We start from the raw sequence: 7500 nt of genomic DNA on the forward strand, positions 1-7500 counted from the left end.
AGTTACTTAATATTTTTTTATATGAATTCCATAATTTTTTTGGATTAAAGATTTTATGAACAATATATACTAAACAAAAAATAAACACAAATATGTAAAAAGAGAAAACGTTTAATGCTAATGTGCATTTAAGAGAAAAACAAATATATAAAGATATAAAGATATTTAAAGATAAAATGCTTAATAATAATACCGAGAAAAATAATTTCTCTTCTAATGATATGAATTCATTGGTAAAAAATAATTTTCATTGTAATGATATTGTTCAAGTTAAACATTTTTCAAACCTAGATCGAGACATTAGTTTTGATATTTATATTGAAATCAATTTTGTAATTAGATTTTATAATGGGTCTGATAAGTGGTAATCATATTTTTTTTTTTATGAACCATCACAATTCTTAAAACATACAAAATAGTGATCATATCCTTTATTAAATTAGAAAAGCTATTTAGTTGACTCTTAAACACGTTCGTGGATATGATAACAATAAATTAAACATATTAAGATAAGACAAGAACATGTTCCTAAATTTATATCTTCTGAGGACTTCATGCAAAACAAAAAGATCTGAAATAAGCAAGCAATCTAAAATAAAAACACAGAGATCTGGCATTAAAAAGCATCTCATACTAATAATAGCTGTTGCTAAGTGCCAACGAAACAGTCAATATAATACACAGTTTGCAGATTTGTATCAGAGTTCCAAACTACCCAACAGTAGTTGTAATTTTCTTATCCGAAAGTACTGCAACTCAACTTATCTAGTTATAATAATACGATATTAACAGAAATTTCACACTTTGTTCCTCCAACAACAACGTAAATGTCAACGTGTTTTGCAATAATATGGAAAGTACTGCTGTAATTTTTGAAGGGCCGTAATTTTAACAGGAATATACATTAATTAAGTTGCCAGTGCCATGTAAAAAATCGCCAAAGCGTCTTCAGACTTTTCAGTGTGAAACGTGCAATGGGGAATCAAACTCTCTCGCGCATGAAAGTTGTTTCATTTGTAGACTTTTTATTTTTCAAGATACAGCCATGAATTATAAGGTCAAATTGATCGTTGAATTGTGTACTTTGCAGACAACATATTTCCTTTGAAAACTAGACCCTCCGTGAGGGTACACTGGGTTGCCTGTGGTACGTGCACCGTTCCAGACAATTTTTTCAAGTTGGGCGGTCATTAAGAAGTCATACCAGACGAGGCCCTTTGGCTCACAGGTCCTCACACGTTCGTACGACGAAACAGACCTGTCCTTGCCTAATATGTAGCTCTAACAGTGCACGATATTGTTTTGGTATTGTCTATCATTGTAGTGCCATGGTAGAAGTCTTGGGTAAATAGTCCGAGAAGACATGTGGTTACTAGCAAAGTACTGAACCCAGAAAGATTGAAGAAAATAAATGGGAAGTGAGAAACACTGGCTTCTGGGCTGACATGTTGATAGACTTCTTTTCACCACAAGTTTAAGCGTGGCCTCTGAGCATCTGACAGCTTTGTAATCCCGAAGTTCACTGAAGTCAAGCCCTGTTGGGCAGGGTTAGTGTTTGGATGGGAGACCAAAATAATATACCCCTCATAAAACAGAAGCATCGGACCGAAAATACTATTAACGCTAACAAATGCGAACTCAGTAAGGTACAGATTTTGTTAGCTTGCTTTATGCTAAAACAAATATTGATGCAAAAGTAAATAAATAGATACACAGTTTTTAGAAAGAGCAGAAAGAAGTTTCCAGGACGATCGCTCGAGAATAACATATTTACGACATGAAAACAACATTTATTTTGAACCGTGAATATAGAATATAAAAAGTTACGATCAGCGACAAACATTTTGGGGGATTTTTGCAACGTTCAATTTTGTTATTGTACGTTTTGGCTGCACAAATAAATCGCAAAATCGAAAGTGACATCGCCGGAATTCAGCGGGCGCCGTGATGAAGTTACCGCGTGCATTGTCTGACCATGTATTGAAAATACCTCTGCGACTCGTCATGCGAGTAAAAGCTTGTACGAACTCATCAGTCGTCAAATTATGTATAAGCTCCAGGTGAACCATACCAGATGATGCGCATGTGAAAATACACAGATATGCTTTCTCAATGTTTAAGCCCTGTTTCACATTCAGCGGTTCCGAAAAATCAGTTCCAACATGCGTGAAGGCTGGTGAACAGGAAATTCTCTCCTCGGGCAGCTAACCCATGCATTTTCTGGGCACAAGGTCCAACTCGTTGTCTTTGCCAAGCTACACATCTTCTGATAACACGTTTAACCTCACGTCTTCCTTGCGTTAGCCAAACGTTCTGCCTTAAAGTTGATAATACCTTTTCTGGACTTGCATGCAACATTTTCTTATGTACATCTTGCACCAATTTGACAACTTCAGGATGACCATGAGGCAAGATTATTTTATGCTTGCTCTGTTCGGGAAGATCAGCAAACTGTAGTCTTCCACCAACTCTTAATACCTGATCATCTCTGTCATAATAAGGTTCCAGCTTCAGGAGGCGGCTGTTACTGAGAAGTACCTCTCCAGCTTTCAGTTTTTCGAATTCTTCTTTATAGACCACTTTCTGTACTCACATACAAAATTTAATCTCTGCTTGCCTCACCTCGTCCGCCGACAGCTCCGTTTCACAAGACCTAGATTTAGTCAATACATATAACTCGAATCAACTTTAACCATGTCCCGTAGCGTGACATATCAATCGGTGGCTATGCAACGACTGCTGTAAACATGAGTAGTTCTTCTTTTCCTCGCAAGTTTCGGTGGAAGTAGCTTCGTTTTCAGGTTTAGCAGGTAGTGGTTCACAAGGTGAAGACATCCACCTTCTTAATGGACGCGACTCTGGACTATGATATTACCAGCTCCGAGGATACACTGCTTTTATTTGAACAGACTTAACTGATTAGAGTGTAATGTGAAGTGCTAAGTATCTACCCCATATGAACCATGTGAGCGTTTGCCCTACTGATGGAAATGGGCCCACACAAGGACAGAGAAAAACTCTGACCAGGGTGGGATTTGGATCATGAGATGATTATATTCGGTGCGAGGAATCAGCGAAGAGGTCAGAGTTCAAGTCCCATGACACGCCAAGTGTTTTAAGGGGGTCGCTGGAATTGAATTCCACGAATGGCGACGAGGCTCTTTTAGCTGAGTCAATAGCCTCCATTACTAGCTCTGAGTTACTTACCCACTTGGTCAAATTGAACGCCGCTGTCATCATAATTTTTGACATGTCTTGTTGAAGCTTCAAAGTTGAGTCCATACATATTTTGTAAGATTTCTTCAACTGCATATGGGTGCATGAGCATGGACTGTTGCAATAGCAAGGAAAGGACTTGTGTTCACACCGAAAGTCAATCTCTGCATTCTGTACACCTTTGGTGCTTCGTTGGGCTGTGAATCTCTCCACAGGTAGGGGTGAACATCTCTGTCCTCTGGTGCTAATTTGTCTTGCAGAAACATCTTTTCCATGTCTGCAATGATACCAATTTTGTGTGTTCTAAATCGAATCAGTACAGATGCAAGGTTTGGTTGTCAAGCAGGACCAGGAAAATGCAATCGTTAAGGGAAGCATGACCTCCTTCTCGTTCGGAAGAATCAAATACGATTCTGCATTTTGCCGTCCTTTTGTCATCACGAAACACAGCATGATGCGGTAAGTACCACACCGTTCCATTGTCATCACTCTGATCACGTCCTTTTTCTGCAAAACCTTTTTCTACGTCACTGATTCGTTGATCGCTGTTTTGTAAGCCTTAGCTTTCACAGGGTCTTGCCTTAACTTTCTTTCAACACTTTCCAGGCGTTTCAAAGCTTGTGCATGATTACTTTCTAGCCTTGGAGGGTCCCTTTTCCACGGCAGTCGCACCTCGTAATTACGTCCACCAAAATTCAATCCTCTATTGAAGTTAGCAACAGCACGTTCTTCCTCTTGTGACATAACAGGTTCTCGGTCTCGGTTCTCGGTTCTCCGTCGCCGCAATGCCGATTGATACCAGTTCCCAGAATCCTTTTAATGTTTCGTTGACTACACTGTTTTCTACAACTGTCAGCATGGATGCAGTGTGCTTTGATTGGCGGTTTACGTGTCCAGTGACAATCCAGCAGAGACAAGATTCCACAGCAATATGTGACTCACTGGAACTACCTCTCTTACGGACCGCAGTCACAAATGAGTAGTAGTGGTCTGCACCAATAAAAGCATCTACTTGAATTGCAAGAGTTAAGCCTTGAAGATGAGAGTTCTTATGGAAGTCCATCTGTACTGGCCCGAGAGGATTACAAATTTTGGATATAGAAAGGGCCTCCATCTCCACCCTTGAGTCACCCTCAGGGGAAGCAAAATACATCTGTGGCTCATTGGATCTTTTCCAAGAGCCTCTAAAGCTCTAGTTCTGTTCATAAAGGTATCATAGAGATCTCTGAGGGAGGACGCATTAACAAGAGACCTAGCATCCATCTTGATGACAGATTTCACTAGAAATCAGATGATCATACGTTTTCTTCCATACCTGTGTCTAAGGCATTCAACAGCTGTTTGATTATTTGCTCCAGTTACTTCAAATCCGTCTATTGCTTTCTAGACATTGCCAGTTTGCACTAAGCGTAGATAAGTAAACTTCTGAACATTGGGTAAGTCAACATTGTTTTGTACTGCATCTTTAAACTGATCCCCTAAGTTTTGGAATTTCAACACATCGCCATTAAACTTTGGCAACTCAATTCTCAGTAATTTCAAATTTAAGGCTGTGTGATCATCCATATCGCAATCTTTATTTCGGAATTCATGAGCAGTATCCACAGCTTTGTCTACTTCACTCAAAAATTTTCCCCATTTGTGGAGTTCCTCCTCAATCATATCCTCTACAACAAGCGCGATTAATTCATTTCTTAGTAACGGTACACGGTTAGCCTTCAATTCTCACCTGTACTTTGATTTTGTTGCGTGCATTTTGACTTAGATGCAAAATATCCTGAATCAACTCATCCATACTGATCCAATTGCAAGGCTCTGGCGTCACGTCTAATCGAACTAACCTCCTGAATTTCACTTTTCACTTGAAGTGATTCCTTGGAAGCCTCGGCGAAATTCGAACCTTAGCTTCCTTTAATTCTGGTGCAATAACATCTTACCTTGAATCGTGCTGAACGTTCACTAACCTTTCCACTGAGACTTTTCTCTTTTCAGCAGTAGGCAATCCCTTCACGAATTTGATCGACTGTATGTTGACATTACTCTTCCATTTTGCTCCAGGAACCGGTGGCCATCTTAAGGCCCACGTGAAGAATTACAAATTAACTGCCGAAATATCTCCTTTTATTAAATTCTCAACCTCGGATAATGCATTTCGCGTGCTCTGATTGGTTCACTCAATCTCGGTTATCAGCTCATATACCTTGGTTTGACCTTATATGGTAAATGATTGCGTTAAGCGTTGCTAAACTAAAAATGTTTTCTCCGGAATGCGAAATTACTCTTTGAATAAAGCCAAAAAGGAGAAAAAAAGCTTTTTTTGTGGAAAGTTTGGATCAATTCCGACGTTTAGAAGTACGCGAAAAGGCAAGAAATGTGATGAGCCTGCGTCTGTCTGACAACAAGGTATTACACAACATCGCATCAGTTCTCATCAAGTTTTTTTTCGATTTCGCTCGGATTTGCTCGCTTTTTCCGCTGGTATTTCGTACTTCCAAATTTTTGGAGTTTAAGGAATTTAATAAAACAATTATTCCATTTGCGCTTGTTGGATATGAGACTGGTTATAGCCAACTCGGCGCTACGCGCCTCGTTGGCTATTTACCATCTCGTATCCAATGCGCGCTCAGGGAATAATTGTTAAGTATCCGGCTGTGAAGGACCATGTTAAGAATTACGACGAGATACTGAAGCGTAATAACGCACCGTTATTCCCTGGACTCCGCTACACATCGATTATCATAGGGGATGTACACGAGTGAAATGCTAGCACGTACAAAAATGAGCGGGAACGAGACAACACAAGTCAAAAGGGAATTTAAGTCCTACACATTAGAGTGGGGTTAGTGAAATTATTCATAGGTCCAGTCTCTCAGGCTTCTTTATTTCTTCCACAACGAGTACGGGTTGTAACACATTTTGTTAATATTATAATAACAACAAAGGATGGCTCAAGAATGTTATTTTCTCAAAGAAAAAGAATTAAAACCATTGTATGAAAAAACATTTAATCTCAAACCAAACCCGTTGAAACTGGAGTATAGTTTCATTGATAAAGATGAAAAACCTGAACCAGTTCCTAGAACTAAAAAGTCAGTTGTAGAAAAACCTGTTCCTGCTCCTACAACTGTTATTAAACAAGTTGACAAGTCTTTAAAAGGATATACCAAATCATTTGAGGTTAATATCAGATATAACAAAGATCCATTAAAGCAGCTTGTAGACACTAGGAAAGGTATTGAATTGAATTAGGAAAAAATGGATGAATTTGAATTTGTTGAAACATTGAAGGTTACTTTTGATAAGTATAACGGGGATTTAATACTTTTAAAACAGCCTATTTTAATGGTAAAACCCAGACAATTATTAATGATAATGATATTAAGCTGGATTTATCTAATTCAAGCCAAGAAATTTCAAACAAAATCCAATCTTGGATTTCAGAGAGCAGTGGGTGGACTATTAAATCAATCAACAACCATTCAACAATTAGACCCGTAGCCCGCAAGGGCTACGGGTCAATAGCCCATGAGGCGAAGCCGAATGGGCTATTGACCAGTGGCCCTTGAGGGCGAAGGGTCTAATTGTTTTAGTATCACCCAACTAGTCGGACAGAAATGGCAATAATAAAGTTAGCAAATGCAAGAAATATTTATTTGGGAATCAAACGAAAGAAAGCGTCATACTTTTCGCTACTCGAGGACTATTAATAATAGTCCTCTAATAGCGTAGCCAATCAAAATGCAGGATTTGCATTAATCCACTAGCTGGGTGATACTAAAATATAAATATCACTAAACACAATACACTGATCACGGATCATCATATATTCAACTGCCGGTAGAACTGAGAAATTCGGCAAAAGGGTTGGTGTCATATCAAAGGTCTGAATCTACAAGATATGACTTTTCAAAGAATTAAAAAGTGTGATAAAGTATTCATCGAAAAATTAAATTACCAAGGAATTAAGTTTCCAGTAACTATTAAACAGTACGACAAAATCGAGAAACAGAATAGCATAAACATCAATGTTTTTGGATATGAAAACAAACAGCCGTATCCAATCTATGTATCAAAAGAAAAATTTGAAAATCAAATGAACCCTCTACTGATAACTGACGGTGAAAACAAGCATTATGTGGTCATTAAGGATCTTGAATTTTATTCTTGATAGTACTGAGCAGACAAAAGTAAGGAATTTTAAGAAAACGGCGAAACCGTTGAGTTTATGAAACATGTTTCGACAGAAATTTCTGCCATCCTCCGTTAGTCAGAATACAAAGCGAC

At 38.4% G+C, this 7500-nt stretch overlaps 1 protein-coding gene across 1 annotated transcript in view; it reads right to left on the reverse strand.

Moving 5' to 3' along the window:
* Positions 1-7500, reverse strand: part of LOC137988613 (serotransferrin-like) — a 27307-nt gene that overhangs the window by 19110 nt on the left and 697 nt on the right. The gene's annotated exons all lie outside the window — the stretch shown is intronic.

Source organism: Montipora foliosa, chromosome 1 (genome assembly GCF_036669935.1).
Source record: "Montipora foliosa isolate CH-2021 chromosome 1, ASM3666993v2, whole genome shotgun sequence".
Taxonomy (NCBI): domain Eukaryota; kingdom Metazoa; phylum Cnidaria; class Anthozoa; order Scleractinia; family Acroporidae; genus Montipora; species Montipora foliosa.